General features: G+C 38.9%; 1 protein-coding gene and 1 pseudogene across 2 annotated transcripts in view; one reads left to right on the top strand and one right to left on the bottom strand.

The window, feature by feature from the left end:
* The window catches only part of CCDC192 (coiled-coil domain containing 192), a gene marked incomplete at both ends in the record, with an annotated part of 196262 nt that overhangs the window by 39716 nt on the left and 134877 nt on the right, over positions 1-21669 (bottom strand). The window lies entirely within an intron of this gene.
* LOC307183484 (rRNA methyltransferase 2, mitochondrial-like) lies at positions 9700-10436 on the top strand (annotated as a pseudogene). Its single transcript has one exon. The product of its transcript is annotated as an rRNA methyltransferase 2, mitochondrial-like (transcript).

Here is a 21669-nt window from a genome sequence, read left to right as displayed (position 1 = left end):
GTTCTGGAACTAGCTTCAGTCTTTTGATCTCTCTGGGCTTTGGTTTTTCTCTTCTGTCAAATATCGTTTAGACTAAATCAGGAGCTGTGAAGTTAAGGACCATGGGTAGAGTTGGCCTGGCTAACCTATTGGGAGAGACGGGAGATGGGGCTACTGGAAAGGGGGCTGGCACTGTTCAGCTCTAACCGAAAGTTGCCAGGAAAGAATTCAGACTCAGGATTGCCTGAGTGTCCAACTTTTCAAGAGAAGCTGGAAATCCTGCTTGTAATAGGAAATCTGATTGTTAAATGGTTGCAGCTAATGCAAAATATCTAACATATAGCACGGGCCAATACTTTAAAGAACAATTAAAACACTTTGGTTGGCTAGATTTAGCCTGTAGGCTAATTTGTGGCCTTGTTAAGATCCTTTCTAGTTCCCAAATCCTGTATATCCTCTACGTTTCACAGCTCTCCAGTTCTATATTGCCATATTGTCAACTCTAGGCACCTGGAGACAACATAAGTAGTAACTAAGAGAAGCTAGTTACAGGGTATTTCCTTATAGACTTAATTCTGCTTCAGTGTAGGACATTCATATTAGTTTCAAAGGGACAATACTAAGAAGATATATAGCAGAGCAGATGCCTGGTTGTAGACACTTAAATTGTCCATCCTCATTTAACATGTCATGGCTGATGACTGTGTCCATTATAAGTGAGTTAAGATTAGACAGGACTAAAGGATCTGAGCAATCAGATTGCCTGTAGTTTTTGAGTCTGTCCTGTAAGTTGTAGGGCCTATGTTTCCATGTCATGTACATATACAGTAAAGATAGCTAATTAGGACAAATAAATGTTTCTGCTGTCTCACTCTTTTACAAATCATAAAGCCTTTAGGAATCTTTCTTTACCTCTCTGTATAATTCATTCGATCTTTGAAGGTTTGGATTTTTTTCCAACTCAAATGTTAGATAAATCTAATGCAATTTTGTTGAATTAAAAAAAATAGACCATTAAATCAAAACTACAATGAGGTATCACCTTATACTGGTCAGAATGGCCATCATCAAAAAGTCTACAAATAATAAATGCTGGAGAGGGTGTGGAGAAAAGGGAAGCCTCCTACATTGTTGGTGGGAATGTAAACTGGTGCAGCCACTATGGAGAACAGTATGGAGATTCCTTAAAAAAATAAAAATAAAGTTACCATGTGATCCTGAAATCTCACTCCTGAGCACATAACTGGAAAAGATGAAAACTCTAGTTCAAAAAAATATATTCACCCCAATGTTCACAGCAGCACTATTCACAATAGCCAAGACAGGGAAACAACCTAAATGTACATTATCATATGAGTGGATAAAGAAGATGCGGTATATATATACAATGGAATATAACTTAGCCATAAAAAAAGAAATAATGCCATTTGCAGTTACATGGATGACCTAGATATTATCATACTAAGTGAAGTAAGTCAGGCAAAGAAAGACAAATATCATGTGATATCACTTATATGTGGAAACTAAAAACACAATGCAAATCAACTTATTTAAAAAACAGAAGCAGACTCACAGACATAGAAAACAAACTTATGATTACCAAAGGGAAAAGAGAAGAGGGAGGGATAAATTAGGAGTATAGAATTAACAGATGCATACCACAATATATAAAATATATAAACAACAAGGGTTTACTCTATAGCACAGGGAACTATATTCAATATCTTGTAATAATCTATAATGGAAAAGGATCTGAAGCTGTACACCTGACACTAACACAATATTGTAAATCAACTATAGTTAAATTTTAAAAAATAGACCATTGTATAATTGCCAAAACCTACTTTCGCATACATATCTGCAACATTGACACCCCATTCTCACACATATTTAAGTATAAAAGCTTAAGTTCAGAAAGATTCCTTCAGTTGTATTTAGAGGTGTTATCCCAAAGTTATTAGATTTCTACCCCTTGTGTTGAACTATCCTTTGCTATATTGAAGTCCTGGAAAATTTTAGAAGTACCATTCAGCATTTTATACAGTACTGACGGACTCGATATTTCCAGATTACTAAAGGCCTGAGTATTTATAGAAGGGTTACCACCCTCTCTGTTCACTCTGTTTTTGAGAAGAGATTTACTGACTGGGGAATCTCTAAAGGTATATTGAAGACACACTTGGATTGAGATGGGCATCCTTGTTCTGCCATGAACCCAGGATTTTGGGTAATAAGACCTGGCATTTGTTGATTCTCTCTGTGCCAGATACTTTATGTACATTATTCATAATCTTACAACCACCTTGTAAAGTAGCTATTCCCATATTACAGCTGAGGAAATTGAGGCTCAGAGATAGGAAGGGACTTGTCTGAATGACCAAACTGGGATCCGAAACTAATTCTGCATGGTTCCAAGGTCCATATTTTGTCCATTACTTCCTGGTGCCTCCCAGTATTGCAGAGTGGAGAGAGGGTTTTCTGGGCCCCAGTTTTCTCATCTGTAAAACATGGGAGTTGGACAGTATGATCACTGAAGTCTGTTTTACTTTTAACATCCTATACTGATATTTTAGGGCTTTCTGTTACAGAGACTATGACTCATTCCTAGGCAAAACCCACTTTGAATGTTTTCAGATACCTCAGATCCTGGCTGAGATTTTCAAACAGGATGTTGACAGATATACTTAATATTAATCTTGTCTCTTGTGGTATTGGGATTCCTGCCAATTCTTTGTCACTCAAAACAATGGAGAGCATTATTTTCCGTTCTATTTTCACATAAACCTACTCTAGACTCTTTTTCTTCCTTACCCTGAGCTATGGGCTTATATTTAACCAGACTCTTGACTTTTTAAATCTTTATTTGCACATTTGTACAACTATAATAAAGATTTCTAAGTCTTTTTTAAAAATCCACAGTAATCTACGTTCTCTTTAGAATATCATATAAAACAATACCACATAAAACTGGACAATAATAATAAGATGATGTCAGACGATCACGTTGCTAGTTGCCAAGTGAACTATTAGAGTTAGTGAAGATAAAATTTCAATTCTCTCCATATTACCTATGTATTTGAAATCTCTATACACACTTGCAAGTACTTCTGTTTATTAAGGAAGTACATTTTAAATTCACGTAGATTAAGGTATTTGGAAATCTAAGCTGCATCTCAACTAATGTCAGCATCTTAGATACTAAACCAATTTTTATACAAGTTGGAAATGACTACATTACCTTTCTCTACTGCTAGTTCTATCCAGGAATTAATCTTTCTAATGATTAGATTTGCATAGTAACAAAACAGAACAATGACAACAACAAAAAACAGCCCCTTAATTATCTCAGGATTGTCTAGCTTTTCTTTTTTTCTCTTCATTTATTTATTTATTTATTTATTTATTTATTTACGGTACGTGGGCCTCTCACTGTTTTGGCCTCTCTCGTTGTGGAGCACAGGCTCCGGACGCGCAGGCTCAGTGACCATGGCTCACGGGCCTAGCCGCTCCGCGACATGTGGGATCTTCCCGGACCGGAGCACGAACCCGTGTCCCCTGCATCAGCAGGCGGACTCTCAACCACTGCACCACCAGGGAAGCCCTAGCTTTTCTTTTGAGATAGTGAGGTTCTATGATATTTATTCTTTAACTTAGGGGTTTCCTCCATTGCTCCAAAAATGTAATGGCATCAGATAATTGTACAACTTAATTCTGAAAAAAAGAATGCAAAGTAAAAATCTTCAGATAATAACTATTGTAACCAACATTCTTTATAGCCTCTTGGCTATAAGTCATCATCATTCCTGATGATGATTCTCTGCTGAAAACCAACATTTATTGACAGTTTTCTTTATGCAAGGCAACAATACTGGATATTGTTGGAAGACACAAATATGCTAAAGATGTAATGCATGCCCTTAAAGAGCTTATGGTATAATAGGGAAGAGATGGACAAAAATTGTTAGATAAGCTAAAAGCTGATAAACACCATTAAAAGAGCACAGATAAGTGCTTAAGGGGTTCTGAAGAGCTGGGCATTTCACCTTGGACTTGAAGATCAGGAAACATTTAGACATTTAGGGTAGGATGTTCTAGAAACAGAAACAAAACAAAGATCTTCATGACTTTTATCATTTGGTCCATTCTTTTTGAATTTTCTTTTGCGGCCACCCCGTCTCATGCATATCTCTCAACATGGTTAACACTCGTACTTATCATTTAAGACCCAATGGGGGTCTCATCCGTCAAGAATCCTCCTCCATCCAGGAGGTTATGAATTCTAATTCAGTTTGATTGGGATAAATGAATATCCTTCTCAAGTTTTCTCCATTTTATTAAATTAATCTCCTGCCACTTCTTTTCACGAACCCAAGGACTCATCTTTGTTACCTTCATCTCCTTCCTTCACCCCCACATCCAGTTTATCACCATGTCTCACTAATTCTTTTTCTAAAATAAAGATTAAATCTATTTTAGATTAAGAAAAGGCATATGCATATACATATGGCATACAATACAATGGAATAGTGTTCAGCTATAAAAAGAAATGAAATTTTAATATATGCTGCAGCATGGGTGGACTTTAAAAACATTGTGTTTAGTGAAATAAGCCAGAAACAGAGGGATAAATATGATTCCACTTATATGAAGTACATATAATGGACAAATTCATAAAGACAGAAAGTAGAATAGAGATTACCAGGGGCTGGAAGGAAGGGGAGTTATTGTTCAATGGGTACAGAATTTTTGTTGGAGATGATGAAAAAATTTTGGATATCAATAATGGTGATGGTTATACAACATTGTGAATATGTTAAATACCACTGAACTGTATAGCTACAAATGGTTAAAATGATAAATATTCTGTTATGTGTATTATACTACAGTTAACACTTTTAAATTAAATCCATTTTCTCCAATTCTACTTCTGTGGTCCATACCACCACTTCCTCTCACCTGGACTATTGAAATACTACATTTGATCTAGTCCCTGCCCCTCTTTACACACTCATCCCCTGCACTTTCCCCTTCATTTACTTACTCCACTTCAGGGATATTAGATTTGTTACTATTGTGAACATACATCAAACTGTTTCCCTGAAATAGCTTTATACTTGCACTTTCCTTTTGGAGTGTGCTTGTCCTCTTCCTCTCTATATGCTTGACTACTACTCATAATTCATGTTTCAGTTGAAATGTCATCTCCTTCATTTTTTTGTTTGTTTGTTTGTTTTTGTGGTACGTGGGCCTCTCACCGTTGTGGCCTCTCCCGTTGCGGAGCACGGGCTCCGGACGCGCAGGCTCAGCGGCCATGGCTCACGGGCCCAGCCGCTCCGCGACATGTGGGATCTTCCCGGACCGGGACACGAACCCATGTCCCCTGCATCGGCAGGCGGACTCTCAACCACTGCGCCACCAGGGAAGCCCTGTCATCTCCTTCTTAAAGAGGCTTTTGCTGATCTACCTCATCAAAGTGTTCTCTACCCTACTCCAACTTCTATTTTATATCATAAAATTCCATGTAGTTTCTTCACTGCACTTACCCAATTTGTAACTTTTCTTTTTACCAATTTATTTATCTTGAGTAACGGGGTAAATGGTGGTGCCACAGCCTAAGATGGGAGAAGATAGTGTAAGACCATCTTTGAAGCATGATTAGGTTGGAAGAGAAAATGTAAAGTTGACCTGCAAACAGATGAATCTGGAGTTAAAGGGAGAGAGTTGGACTGGAGATACAAATTTAGGAATTATTAGACGATAGGTGATATTTAAGGCCATGAGAATGAATGAGACAATCCAGGGAAAAACTGAAAATTGAGAGAAAGAGGGGGCTCTGGACTAGGTCTAGAAAATCTTCAGAGGTTCTATAAAGTAGAATTCAACACATTAGAGAAGTAACCAATAAGGAAGAAGGAAAACTAGGACTCTGTGGTTTGACATAGCCAAGAGTGGAAATGTGTCAGGAACAAAGCAGTGATCATCTGTGTGGTGTGATGCTATGAATTGAAGTAAGATGAACACAGGGAAGTTTACATTGGGTCTGACATCATGAAGATAGTTGGGGACCTTGGTTAGAGTACTTTCAGTGGAATACCATCATCTAAATGGGGTGGGAAAAACAAGATTGAGGTGGATTAAACAGCAAATGGGAGGGAGGTGAGGAAGTCAAGACAGTCTGGAGCTGTTTACTTTAGAATAAGAGTGGGAAAATGGTACTGAGTGATGAGGAATCAAAGAAGTTTTTGCAGGGATGTGAGATACCAGCATGTTCCCATGCAGATAGGAATGAGCTAGGAAAGAGTATATGATGCAAGTGTGAGGTTGGATAAATAAGTGACGTACCTAAGAAGGTGAGAACCGCGGGATCTGGAGCACTAGTAGGAGGATAGAACCTTGAATGAGAGGAGGGACACTTTCTCCACTGGTAACAGAAGGCAATCAGAAGAGCACAGGTGACCACATGAAGCAAGAATTAAATTCTGTCAGTAGTGGAAAGGCGAGAGTCTCCATTTGATGACCCGCGTATTCTCAGTGAGTTACAGGTGAGGTCATCAGCTGGGTGTAAGTGTGGAAGAGGAGAGGGAAATTTGAGAAGAGACAGGAGGGTACAGAATAGTTGTCTAGGAGAGGGAGAAAGCAACTTACCGGAAAAAAATCACAGCTGTTCTGCTGGGAAAAGTTTCATGCTCATCTGAGGTCTGTAGTCATACAAACCAATCAGGCAGGTTTTGTTATTTTGTCAGCAGATATGAAGAACAGAGATAGAGGGTTTCTATCAGATATTTTTTCAGGCAAGTGATGGAGAGAGGGAATATGAGTAGGTAAAAGGAGGTTTTAAGAAATAAATCTACAAAGGTATGTTGAGGCCAGTTCATGGAGAACTCTGAATGTCAGGCTAAAATATATGACCTTTATTTCACAGACAATGAGAAGCCATTAAAGTATGTCTCACTATGAAAGTGACATTACCAAAACTATATTCTTGCATAATTAACCTGCCTTTAATGTAAGGCAGTGAGATGGTTACAGAATAAAACCAACAAGAATATTTGTGAAGGACCAGGGGTTAGATAATCAAGACCTAAATGAAAGTAAGCAACAGTTGACTTGAACCAGACCACTGAAGGTTGAATTCTTAAGAGATCTTGGTATCTTTTGGAACTAAACCAACTTGATGGGATTATCAGGTTACAGGGGAGAGAATCCTACAAGCTGGACAGGGATTAGGCAGGATATTACTTAAAGCAGCTGGCAACAGCTGTACATCAAGAGACATACTGATTAATCACAGAATGAGTGAGAACTTAAGAGTCACCTTGAGTATTGGAACCAAATAAATAATCATTAAACTGTTGATCATTGATAGGGCCAGTGGAGGTCAGAAAGAGTTCAGGAAGTGGTATGCATGATGCGTGGAGTCAGAAGGCATAGACTACAGCCAACACAAGGATGCCGGGTGCTGGCCCAAAGTGCTAAGTAGGGCAGGGAGGCCAGCCAGTTTAGAGAGTAGAATGGAAAGGACTTTGGATCTAATGTTCAGTTTAGTTTTTCAGGATTGGCCAGCTTAATGATAATGCTTGGATCTGAACTCTGAGTCCTAGATTTTATGCCATCTAAATATATGTATTTACCATAGTATGAGTTGAAATGGTGAAGTGAAAAGTCATAAAATAATATAGTTGGAGATAAATAAATATCAGCTTGTTACAATACAGTGTAGAAGAATTAGTAATGCTTTAAATCAATCCTAGGATTTGATAATCTCCTTCTACCAGGGAGCCAGCATCTGTGCTAGTGGTCCTACAGATATTACTGGCAATCTCTTCCCTGGTAAATCTGCCAGGGTGGCTTTAAATTTTTAATTTTATAAGCAAACTTTCTCCAGTGTGTAGGAGTTCATAACCATATTAGGCAACAGAACACTAGGACAGAATTCCATTAAATTTTATTTAATGTCCATCCATCCAACATTTCATGACCATTAAGTATCAGGCACTGTGCTAGGCTGTGGATACAAAGAAAAAGTAAGATGCCATCTCTGTTTCTCTTCAAGGAAACTCTAGATCTGTTAGTAAAGAAAGATAAAGAGATATTTATATAATAGATGTTATGACTGTGGTATGCATAAGATTCATGGAAAGGCTAGTGAGTGGTTGGGGAGATGGTAGTGGTCATGGAAGTGGTTGCAAAAGACTTTCTGAAGAAGGATCAGAAGACACGAAGGGGACAGGGCTGGGAGAGATGTAAAGGGTTAAGGCATCTTACAAAGAGGAAATAGCTGGTGCAAAGCCTTCACGAACCGAGCAGAGTGGCACTTTGGGGAAAATTTCTAGTAGTTGCACATGGCTGTAACACTTCAATTAGCCCTGAGTGGATGGTGGTGGCCAGAGTCGGACCCCCAGCCACACTGCCCAGCTAAGCCAAGAGTTTCATGGAAGCGGCATTGAAAATCTAATTTAAAATAGCCATGGCGAGAAGAAGTTGCTGCTGCAGGTGGCCTGGCTTTAGGAAGACCAGTTCTGGAGGCTGGGGAGTCCAAGATGAAAAGTGCCAGCTAATTCAGTTCCTGTATAAACTCCATGAAGCCAGAAATTTTGGACTGCTTTTTACTACTGAAATCCACAGATCTAGATTAGTTCCTGGTTCATAATTTTCAGAAGGAGTGGAGAAGAGCAGAGATGAGAATGACTTTCAGAATTACAACAGCTTGGAAATCTTGAACAGAAGCCAGTCTGACAGGTAGAAAGTTTTGCTTTTACCATTTGGTTTAGGATTCTATCTGTTTGTTTTTTATTTTTCCTTTTTTTTCTTCCTTTTCTTCTGAGCCATGTGACTGACAGGGTCTTTGTGCTCAGGCCGGGTGTCAGGCCTGAGCCTCCGAGGTGGGAGAGCTGAGTTCAGGACACTGGACCACCAGAGACCTACCAGCTCCATGTAATATCAACCGGCAAGAGCTCTCCCAGAGATCACCGTGTCAACACTAAGACCCAGCTCCACCCAAAGGCAAGCAAGCTCCAGTGCTGGACGCCCCATACCAAACAACTAGCAAGACAGGAACACAACCCCACCCATTAGCAGAGAGGCTGCCTAAAATCACAGTAAGTTCACAGATGCCCCAAAACACACCACCATACGTGGCCCTGCCCACCAGAAGGATAAGATCCAGGCCCACCCACCAGAACACAGGCACTAGTCCCCTCCACCAGGAAGCCTACACAAGCCACTGAACCAACCTCACTCACTAGGGGCAGACACCAAAAACAATGGGAACTACGAACCTGCAGCCTGTGAGAAGGAGACCCCAAACACAGTAAATTAAGCAAAATGAGAAGACAGAGAAATGCGCAGCAGATGAAGGAGCAAGGTAAAACCCCACCAGACCAAACAAATGAAGAGGAAATAGGCAGTCTACCTGAAAAAGAATTCAGAGTAATGATAGTAAAGATGAATCAAAATCTTGGAAATAGAATGTAGAAAATACAAGAAATGTTTAACAAGGACCTAGAAAAACTAAACAGCAAACAAACAATGATGAACAACACAATAAATGAAATTAAAAATTCTCTGGAAGGAATCAACAGCAGAATGACTGAGGCAGAAGAGCGGAGAAGGGACCTGGAAGATAAAATAGTGGAAATAACTACCTCAGAGAAGAATAAAGAAAGAAGAATGAAAAGAATTGAGGTAGGTGGTGGTGGCAGCTGGAGCAGGTCAGCATTCATGGCCAGGTCCTTGAAGCTGGTGTGGTCTTCCTTTCAGCGTCAAAGGTTCCACACTGGTGGGAGTTGCTTCAAGGGCCGGACCAGCGCTGAGCACCTGTGGCTGATACGGCATTTGAGGGACCCGTTTGTGAAGGCTGCGAAGGTGGAGAGTTACAGGTGTCGAAGTGCCTTCAAGCTCCTGGAGGTGAACGAGAGGCACCGGATTCTGTGGCCTGGCCTCTGGGTGTTAGACTGTGGTGTCGCTCCTGGCGCGTGGAGCCAGGTGGCTGTGCACAGTGTCAACGCTGCAGGCACAGATCCCAGTGCTCCTGTTGGCTTTGTGCTTGGGGTAGATCTCCTTCACATATTCCCCCGGAAGGAGCAACTTTTCTGTGCCCTGCTGATGTGACTGACCCAAGAACTTTCCAGAGAATCTGAGAAGTGCTACCTGCTGGGAGAGCAGATGTGATTCTGAGTGACAAGCCACCCAACGCCACAGGGATCCGGGGCCTCGACCATGACAGGCTCATCAGCTTTTGCTTGTCCCTTCTGGACATGGCTCCAGAAGTCCTGCACCCAGGGGGAACATTCCTGTGAAAAACCTGGGCTGGAAGTCAAAGCCATCGGTTACAGAAGAGACTGACAGAGGAATTCCAGAAAACAAGGACTGTAAAACCTGAAGCCAGCAGGAAAGAATCATCAGAGGTGTACCTCTTGGCCACACAGTACCGAAGAGGGAAGGGGGAAGGTCTGTGAAGGAATGAGCGTTTCTTCTGCTGTTTCTGGTTCTTTTTCACTGCAAATGTAGCTTGAGCCCTTTCCTGAAGTGTGGCTGGGGAGATCCGAGCTTGATCTGGGATGCAGCGGGCAGGACAAAAGGGGGACCTTTTCTTAAAGCCCAAAAGATATGACAAAACAATTCAGAGTCTAAGACATATGATAAAAAAGTCTCTATACCATGATTCGTGAGGAGGAAGAGATAGGCAAAGATTAAAGGATGAAAAGGCAGACTGAGGGAAGGATAAAAACATTGGGAGTCAGGCTTCCCTGGTGGCGCAGTGGTTGAGAGTCCACCTGCCGATGCAGGGGACACGGGTTCATGCCCCGGTCTGGGAAGATCCCACATGCCATGGAGCGGCTAGGCCCGTGAGCCATGGCTGCTGAGTCTGTGTGTCCAGAGCCTGTGCTCCGCAACGGGAGATGCCACAACAGTGAGAGGCCCGCGTACTGCAAAACAAACAAAACAAACAAACAAACAAAATACTGGGAGGCAGAGAAACATACACATGGACACCTTTATGTAACTTTCTCTTCATACCCACGTTAGTATGTTACAGAGAAACAGGCTGCCACCCTTGCTCCGAAACAACCCACAGGTTTCCAGGTGTTATTTTGGGTTTACCGTGTAATGTAGAAAAAATCTGAAGTTTCAGTCTGGGTATTTTTATCCATCTCTCTGGCAAATGATCTGGAAATACATCCATTCTTCAAGCAGTGAGAGTTCTCAGAACAATTAGGGAAGACATTTGGTATGAATTATGCATGGGGTGGGTGTGCTTTGTTTTTTCAATGGAATTGTTGCTGTAATACTCCAGCCTCCAAAGACTTAAAGGTAAGTGCCAAAGCAAGCAGAGAAGTGGTGTGTTCGTTTATTTCCTTTTACTCATACAGGAACTCGATGCAACTTTACAAAACAATATAGGCCATATTATTTTATGGTATTTCCATGTTTTTAAGTTCGTCTTTTGAAAAATTAATTTCTTCAAAACCATTTCCTGGAGGTGTGCTCATCTCTTAAGAAGAGTTTATTGATTGTAATGATGATTAAATGTGTAGACTGAAATAAAACGCAAAAAAAAAAAAAAAAGAATTGAGGCAGTCTCAGAGATCTCTGGGAAACATTAAACGCACCAACATTTGAATTATAGGGTCCCAGAAGAAGAGAAAAAGAAACTGTTGAGAAAATATTTGAAGAGATTATAGTTGAAAATTTCCCTAACATGGGAAAGGAAACAGTCAATCAAGTCCAGGAAATGCAGAGAGTCCCATTCAGGATAAATCCAAGGAGAAACACACCAAGACATATATTAATCGAACAACCAAAAATTAACTACAAAGAAAATGTATTAAAAGCAGCAAGGGAAAAGCAACAAATAACAAACAAGGGAATCCCCATAAGGTTAACAGCTGATCTTTGAGCAGAAACTCTGCAAGCCAGAAGGGAGTGGCATAACATATTTAAAGAGATGAAAGGGAAAAAACGACAACCAAGATTACTTTACCCAGCAAGGATCTCATTCAGATGCGATGGAGAAATTAAAACCTTTCCAGAGAAGCAAAAGTTAAAGAATTCAACACCACCAAACCATTTTTACAACAAATGTTAAAGGAAGTTCTCTAGACAGGAGACACAAGAAGGAAAAGACCTACAAAAACAAACACAAAACAATTAAGAAAATGGTAATAGGAACATACATATCGATAATTACGTTAAATGTAAATGGATTAAATACTCTAACCAAAAGACACAGACTGGCTGAATGAGTACAAAAACAAGACCCATATATATGCTGCCTACAAGAGACCCACTTCACACCTAGGGAAAGATATAGACTGAAAGTGAAGGGATGGAAAAAGATATTCCATGCAAATGGAAATCAAAAGAAAGCTGGAGTAGCAATTCTCATATCAGACAAAATAGACTTTAAAATAAAAATTATTATGAGAGACAAAGAAGGACACTATATAACGATCAAGGGATCAATCCAAGAAGAAGATGTAACAATTGTAAATATTTGTGCACTCAACATAGGAGCACCTCACTACATAATGCAAATGTTAACAGCCATAAAAGGGGAAATGGACAGTAGTACAATAATAGTAGGAGACTTTAAAACCCCACTTTCACCAAGGGACAGATCATCCACAATGAAAATAAATAGGGAAACACAAACTTTAAATGACACATTAGACCAGAAGGAATTAATATGATATTTATAGGACATTCCATAAAAAACAACAGAATACACTTTCTTCTCAAGTGATCATGGAACATTCTCCAGGATAGATCATACCTTGGGTTACAAATCAAGCCTTGGTAAATTTAAGAAAATTGAAATCGTATCAAGTATCTTTTCCAACCACAATGATATGAGACTAGATATCAATTACAGGGAAAAAAAACTGTAAAAAATACAAACACATGGAGGCTAAACAATATACTACTAAGTAACCAAGAGATCACTGAAGAAATCAAAGAGGAAATCAAAAAATACCTAGAAACAAATGACAATGAAAACATGATGACCCAAAACCTATGGAGGCAGCAAAACATCTCTAAGAGGGATGTTTATAGTAATAAAATCCTCAAGATTTTAGAAACCTCAAGAAAGAAGAAAAATCTCAAATAAACAACCTAACCTTACACCTAAAGCAATTAGAGAAAGAAGAATCACCAAAAAAAACCAAAACAAACAAACAAAGTTAGCAGAAGGAAGGAAATCATAAAGATCAGATCAGAAATAAATGAAAAAGAAATTAAGGAAACAATAGCAAAGATCAATAAAATTAAAAGCTGGTTCTTTGAGAAGATAAGCGAAATCATAAACCATTAGCCAGACTCATCAAAAAAAAGGGAGAAGACTCAGATCAGCAGACATAGAAATGAAAAAGGTGAAGTAACAACTGAAACTGCAGAAATACAAATGATCATGAGAGATTACTACAAGCAACTATATGCCAATAAAATGGACAACCTGGAAGAAAAGGAAAAATTCTTAGAAAAGTACAAGATTCAAAGACTGAACCAGGAAGAAATAGAAACTATGAACAGACCAATCACAAGCACTGAAATTGAAACTGTGATTAAAAATCTTCCAACAAACAAAAGCCCAGGGCCAGATGGCTTCATAGGTGAATTCTATCAAACATTTAGAGAAGAGATAACACCTATCCTTATCAAACTCTTCCAAAATATAGCAGAGGGAGGAACACTCCCAAACTCATTCTATGAGGCCACCATCACCCCGATACCAAAACCCGATGAAGATGTTACAAAAAGAGAAAACTACAGGCCAGTGTCGATGATGAACATAGATGAGAAAATCCTCAACAAAATACTAGCAAACAGAATCCAACAGCACATTGAAAGGATCATACACCATGATCAAGTAGTGTTTATCCCAGGAATGCAAGTATTCTTCAATATACGCAAATCAATCAATTTGATAAACCATATTAACAAACTGAAGGAGAAAAACCATATGATCATCTCAATCGATGCAGAAAAAGCTTTTGACAAAATTCAACACCGATTTATGAAAAAACCCTCCAGAAAGTAGGCATACAAGGAATTTACCTCAACATAATAAAGGCCATATATGTCAGACCCACAGCCAACATCATTCTCAGCGGTGAAAAACTGAAACCATTTCCACTAAGATCAGGAACAACACAGGGTTGCCCACTCTCACCACTATTATTTAACATAGCTTTGGAAGTTTTAGTCATGGCAATCAGAGAAGAAAAAGAAATTAAAGGAGTCCAAATCGGAAAAGAAGATGTAAAACTTTCACTGTCTGCAGATGACATAATACTATACATTGAGAATCCTAAAGATGCCACCAGAAAACTAATAAAGCTAATCAATGAATTTGGTAAAGTAGCAGGATACAAAATTAATGCACAGAAATCTCTTGCATTCCTATATACTAATGATGAAAAATCTGAAAGAGAAATTAAGGAAACTCTCCCATTTACCATTGCAACAAAAAGAATAAAATATCTAGGAATAAACCTACCTAAGGAGACAGAAGACCTGTATGCAGAAAACTATAAAACACTGATGAAAGAAATTAAAGACAAGACAAACAGATGGAGAGATATACCATGTTCTTGGATTGGAAGAATCAACATTGTGAAAATAACTATACTATCCAAAGCAGTCTACAGATTCAATGCAATCCCTATCAAACTACCAAAGGCATTCTTCACAGAACTAAAACAAAAAATTTCACAATTTGTATGGAAATACAAAAGACCCTGGATAGCCAAAGCAATCTTGAGAAAGAAAAACGGAGCTGGTGGAATCAGGATCCCTGACTTCAGACTATACTACAAAGCTACAGTAATCAAGACAGTATGGTACTGGCACAAAAACAGAAATATAGATCAATGGAACAGGATAGAAAGCCCAGAGGTAAACCCACGCACATATGGTCACCTTAGCTTTGATAAAGGAAGCAAAAATACACAATGGAGAGAAGACAGCCTCTTCATTAAGTGGTGCACAGAAAACTGGACAGTTACATGTAAAAAAATGAAATTAGAACACTCCATAGCACCATACACAAAAATAAACTCAAAATGGATTAAAGCCCTAAATGTTAGGCTGGATATTATAAAACTCTTAGAGGAAACCATAGGCAGAACACTCTTTGACATAAATCACAGCAAGATCCTTTTTGACCCACCTCCTAGAGAAATGGAAATTAAAAAACAATTAACAAATGGGACCTAATGAAACTTAAAAGCTTTTGCACAGCAAAGGAAACCATAAATAAGACGAAAAGGCCCCCCCAGAATGGGAGAAAATATTTGCAAATGAAGCAACTGACAAAGGATTAATCTCCAAAATTTACAAGCAGCTCATGCAGTTCAGTATCAAAAAAAGAAACAACCCAATCCAAAAATGGGCAGAAGACCTAAATAGACATTTCTCAAAGAAGATACACAGATTGCCAGCAAACACATGAAAGGATGCTCAACATCACTAATCATTAGAGAAATTCAAATCAAAACTACAATGAGGTATTACCTCATACTGGTCAGAATGACCATCATCAAAAAATCTACAAACAATAATTGCTGCAGAAGTTGTGGAGAAAAGGGAACCCTCTTGCACTGTTGGTAGGAATATAAATTGTTACAGCCACTATGCAGAACAGTATGGAGGTTCCTTAAAAAACTAAAATTAGAACTACCATATGACCCAGCAATCCCACTACTGTGCATATGTCCTGAGAAAACTATAAGTCAAAAAGAGACATGTATCACAATGTTCATTGCAGCACTATTTACAATAGCCTGGACATGGAAGCAACCTAAATGTCCATCAATGGATGAATGTGTAAAGCAGATGTGACACATATGTACAATGGAATATTACTCAGCCATAAAAAGAAACAAAATTGACTTATTTGTAGTGAGGTAGATGGACCTAGAGTCTGTCATCGAGTGGAATAAGTCAGAAAGAGAAAAACAAATACCGTATACTAACACATATATATGGAATCTAAAAAAAGAAAATGGTTCTGATGAACCTAGGGGCAGGAGAGGAGTAAAGACACAGACATAGAGAATGGCCTTGAGGAGACGGGGAGGGGGAGGGGGAAGGGTAACCTGGGACGAAGTGAGAGAGTGGCATGGACTTATATACACTACCAAATGTAAAATAGATTGTGGGAAGCAGCCGCATAGCACAGGGAGATCAGCTTGGTGCTTTGTGACCACCTAGAGGGGTGGGATAGGGAGGGTGGGAGGGAGACGCAAGAGGGAGGGGATGTGGGGATATATGTATACATATAGCTGATTCACTTTGTTATACAGCAGAAACTAACAAAATTGTAAAGCAGTTATACTCCAATAAAGATGCTAAAATAAATTTTCAGTTAGGTTTGGACTTCATCTGTTTCATGTGGATTTTATTTCTCTAGTGTAATCTTCATGTATTATGTTTTTTACCCTCCCTCGATTTGAAATTCAATCGATTTTTATTCTTGCTTAACTTTCATAAGCAATGTGCTTAACAGTAGGTGCATGTAATAAATCAAGGAATAATATACATAAACTTTCACTAATGTAGAAAGACGTGTGAAATCAGTCATTTAAAAAGGATAAGAATATTAATTTATTGCCTTAAATTAAGCAAAAGGAAACGATGTAATTGAGGCAATAAAAAACTAGGTAGTCTTTTATTTTTCTTTGGGAATGTTTTTCAAGAAGGACCAAAGCCTTTTTATATAATATAAATTAGAGTGTTCATTAGCATGTGCTGATGGGGAAGGAAAAAAGAAAACCTTCAACCAGTTTTTGTTTTCTTAAGAATTTATTCTGAAGTGAATTTTTAGCATCTTGATACTGCTTTATTGGCAAAGAAATTAAGGTACTTTATTTTGTTTGCCAATATTCCCACATATACATCTTTGTTTAGAACCCACAGTTTCTGCTAAATAAATTAATTCCCTTTGGCTTTAGATCAAAGCAACCTCAAAAGGACATCTTTTCTCAAATTCAATTACTGACTCTTGGGACTTCCATGGAAAAGTTATGGTTATAAAAAAGGAAAGATCAGCCACTTGCATCTGAAGATGTTTATAGCATTAAGATAGATGGATTATACAAGGTCTGCTTCTAATAGTTTCTCTTCTGATGATACAATTTAAAAAGATAAGCACTGATTCTTACTTTCAGAGTAGTCAGCTCTGTATTTTCCTCATTGTCCCCTGACGTCCTCTTGGATTTGGGGTGTTAATTATATTCCACTAACCTTCACTTCTAAGATCCCAAGGCTCTTATCTGCTCAGATCCACAAATAACATCAATTAGGTAAATGTGGCCTTTCCACTCTCTCATGCAATCCTGTTTAACTATCAGTATCATGATAATACATCTAGGATTCTGTAGCATGGTCCTGGTTTCAAATATTTTTGAGTATGGATGTAAATTTATATGTTAGAACTCAGGCAGCGTTTTGATTTTTAGTTCTAATAATATAATCACTATAAATATATGAGACATTAAAACTTTGAAATGAAAAGTGCATTTTAAAAGAGTTCTCGGGCTTCCCTGGTGGCGCAGTGGTTGAGGGTCCGCCTGTGGATGCAGGGGACACGGGTTCGTGCCCCCATCCGGGAAGATCCCACATGCCGCAGAGCGGCTGGGCCCGTGAGCCATGGCCGCTGGGCCTGCGCATCTGGAGCCTGTGCTCCACAACGGGAGAGGCCACAACAGTGAGAGACCCGCGTACCGCAAAAAAAAAAAAAAAAAAAAAGAAAAGAAGAGTTCTCATTTTAAAACTGCAGGTAATCTTTTAAAAACAGTTATATATGAATTAATTAACATTATATATTACTATAAATGAAAGTGAATAGTGTCTGGTGGTGGCATACATTACAAAAAGTAAAAACATATTGAAACTACCTTTTGTCAGAAATTTACTTAGCAACATGGCATAAGATGAGAGCTCTTGGCACTCATCTTGAATTAGAAAAACCTATTCACCCTAAAGAGCTATCAAAATTGTTACTCTGGTCAACTGGGATAAGGGCCTGGAAGGGATGATTTGTTAAACAGTTGAGGTCAGAATCCTGTCATAGACAGTTCAGTGTGATAAAAATTTTGCCTTTCAATTATTTTTTAAATTTAGGAGCTTTTAAGATTTAAGGTAATATTATGATTCTATAGAACTAAGTAAGTTTTATCCTACTGACCTGAGTCTTTTAATGCTTGTTCTGCCTTTGAGGACTCATAAGAATTCTTGTTTTCATCTATGCATGAAGCATATGGGTATCTCTGCACCATCTCTTTTGCATCCTTTTATTTCTTTGACCTCAGAGATTCACTTTTTGGAGTTATAAATGATCACTTTATGAGAATACAATTTCTGTTTGTGGCCGAGGGCTCCTCTCTTCTTCGTTTGACAAGTTCTATACAAAATTCCCTGGAATAGGAGCAGGGTTCCTTCTTTATTCACTAGAAATGACCCAGGAAAAAAGGGGCCTTTGGACGATGTCTAGACTGTCTATCTTTGCAGAACAGGTGTTCTAACAGTGTGCCCAGGTTGAAATGACAGCGTGTCATGGCAGGACTTCAGGTCTTACTGGAAAATCACAGCAACATTCTCAATGATAATTTCTGGGATTAAGGAAAGCATGTGCAGAAGAGCAATAATGTTTTCAGATCTTGCAGGCACTGATTATTATGCCAGCATGATTAACACACCTCCTGGATCCAATGCATATTAAGCAAATCAGGAATAATGCTGTGCCTCTTACATTAGCTCTTTATTTCTTCTTAGTTCTATGTTCTTTGTCCAGTATTAAATTGTGGCTTTATTTAATTGAAAAAAAATTAAAGGCATGGTAGGGTAATCTAGTCCAAGGCAGTATATCTTTAAAAACAAATATTCTTCCAGACTACTACACTGCACATATGTATCTAATATATACATAAGAGTATAAATTGAACCCAATCCCAGTGGCCAGAAAGAAATCTTGTGTCTTCAGAGAGAAGTTTTCCACTCTCCAGGACAATCTGGTCCTAGGCATCCTTTCTAAATTTGATTTGATGAGCTCAAGCCCCCCACAAGTATCCACTCATTCCTCCAAATTTATGCATATGACCAGTGTATCTAGCTTCTAACTTCAACCTCCTATCAGGAAACACTGAGTCATTAAATAAAATAACATTGTGGTTTCTGGGGAATACAGGAGAGAACATCGTTCCCTTTTTGTACTTTGGCACCAAGAGGTTGGTATCAGGAATGGCTGCACCAGTATCTACAGCTGACTGACAGTTGTTTGCAACCTCAAACTCTCCAGTTTATCTTCTGTTGACAAATCTCCATCTGCTGTGTGTGACAAAGGAGTGCTATTTCTCTACACATTTCTTAGAAGGAAACATCTTCCTTCTCGCCTCTGGTCTGGGTTTTTTAGCAGTATTTCCAAATAGCACATGCTCTTCTGGTGATCATAGCACTTGCCACGGTTAAGTAAGAAACCTTTGAAATTGATCAAGCTCCAATTCCCATGTGCCTTGTCTGACATTTAGCTGGTGCTTGCCCTTTCATCCAAACTCTCTGGATACAGAAGCCAGGAGACTTTAAAAAAATAAAAAATAAAAAAAACTATTCCTAAGGGATGGACAGAAGGAAGGGAGCACCATTTCCTGATAACAGTATAATTCCAAAATTAGTCTTACAAACAAAGGAGGGAGGGGACCCTGACATCATTGAATTCCCACAGCTGATATAGCTAGCAAATACTGGACCTCAACCAAAAATTTCAGAATGGATCTTCTTACCCTTTGCTAATTATAAAATAAATAGATTTCCAGACTTTTTGCAAAGAAAGGGCTTAAATATGCACTTTGAAAATGATAGGGAGAGAAAGAAGAGAAATTTTTTACTTTCCTCACAAGATAAAACTGATCTTCATCGCATGGCCGTATTCTCCAAGTTTATGAGCTTTAACTAAAATAGATTAAAGGGGACAGTGAAAAGTATTTGGGTTTTTTTTGGCTTCTGTCCAGAAACTTCTCCCATCTTCTTTTATCTGATAGTGTCCCCTAGCCCTTGACCTCTGGCACATGACCCAGGTGTGATAAAATCCCATTGCCCTGGCCAGAGCAGTTGATCCAAGGGCGATGCAAGTAGAGTCAGTCAAACGGCTTCTTTGAGATTTCTGTATAGATTCTGTAAGAAGTTCTGTTCCCTTTAGTTGGGTACAAATTAAGGTTCTTTGGTTGCAAGTATTATAAGCCAATGCAGACTACTTTAAGCAAAAAGAGAGTTTATTGTAAGGATATGAGAAAGCTCTCAGTGATGAAGGAAAGCTTAACAGCCTGACCTTGTGGAGTCAGCCTCTAGAATATGGGTATCAAAATAGACAATTTCTTCAGGCGGCAGGGCCCAACCTTCGGAATGAATTAGCTCTAGCTTTTTTCTACCCTCCCTCATTCAACTCAGCTCAAGATTCAAGTTCCAGAAAAAAAGCAAGTGTGATTGGCTCAGCTAGTCACTAGCCTTTTCCTAGGTTAAGTAGGAAAGGGACACTGATTGACAGTCCCCCTGGACTGCAGAGAGCAGGAGAGGCATAGTTCCCCAAAGGAAAACCATGTTTCTGTTACTAAAAGAAGGGGGAAGTAGTTCTGAGCAGGCAGAAACTGATGTTCACCAAAGATTGATAAGCCAGGGCAGCCAGGGGACCTTTCCTGATCTGTGCCTGCAATAGCTCAAATGGGGCCAATAGGCAAAGAAGAGCCAAACGAACAGTCCAGAAACCCTGCTCGGCCTCACTGCCAGCCTTAGCAGCTCAGACATTTCTGTTTAAACCAGTTTCATTTTGGTTTCTGTCACTTGCAACCAACAAAGTCCTGAGTGACGACTAGTTTTTAGGTGAGTTATTTTTAGGCCTAGAGGCCTCTGGAATGTCCTTTTGAAATTAAGAACCACCCTCAATTTGTACATATTGAATAAGTATCATTTCTTGGGATCTCCTTGCAATAAGTCCCTAAGTTTTTCAGGGACTCCTGGAGGAGTTGTTTATCCTTGAGGGAACTTCTGAAATCAGTGAGAAGACTTTGCCTTTGGGGTTCTATTCCAGGAAACAGCTCTATTTCAGGAAGACTTCAGTGGACAAAGGAAGAGGCAACCTGACCGGTAATCTCTGAATAAGACTAGGGATTATAAAGATAAATATAAACTATTTCTATGAGGTAAATACTAAAACTCCTTAGGAACTTGTTATACTTAAAAAGTACACCTTGAAGTTATTATTCGTACATTCTCTCATTTTTCCTAATTTTAATTTCTGGTGTTTATTGGCCTAAATATAAAATATCCCACTGTGGAACAGTTTCTGTATCTAAGGATTCAGTAGGAGTGCCTAAAAGAAAACTCTTTTCTGCAAATGTAAGGATAATTATGTGGGTGGGAAAATCTCCACCTTTTGTTTCCCTGAGTTCTTGTCACTTTCCATCAAGGCAGTAACACAGTTGGCAGCAACAGGAAAGTGCAGGCTGCCTGTTTGTGCTTTGATCAAATGTCACACTGAGCTTCACGCAATCTGATGCCATGGGTGGTGAGCAGTGCTTTTGACAAAGTCCCAGCAGTTGAAACAGTGAGATCCCAGGGCCCTCCTTGTTACTTTCTTAGAAAACTCTAGGTAGACAGATAAAAAAAAAAAAAAAAAATCTGTGTTCAATGGCAAAA

This window comes from Stenella coeruleoalba (assembly GCF_951394435.1).
Source record: "Stenella coeruleoalba genome assembly, chromosome: 3".
Lineage (NCBI taxonomy): Eukaryota > Metazoa > Chordata > Mammalia > Artiodactyla > Delphinidae > Stenella > Stenella coeruleoalba.
This window is presented reverse-complemented; position numbering and strand designations above follow the sequence as displayed.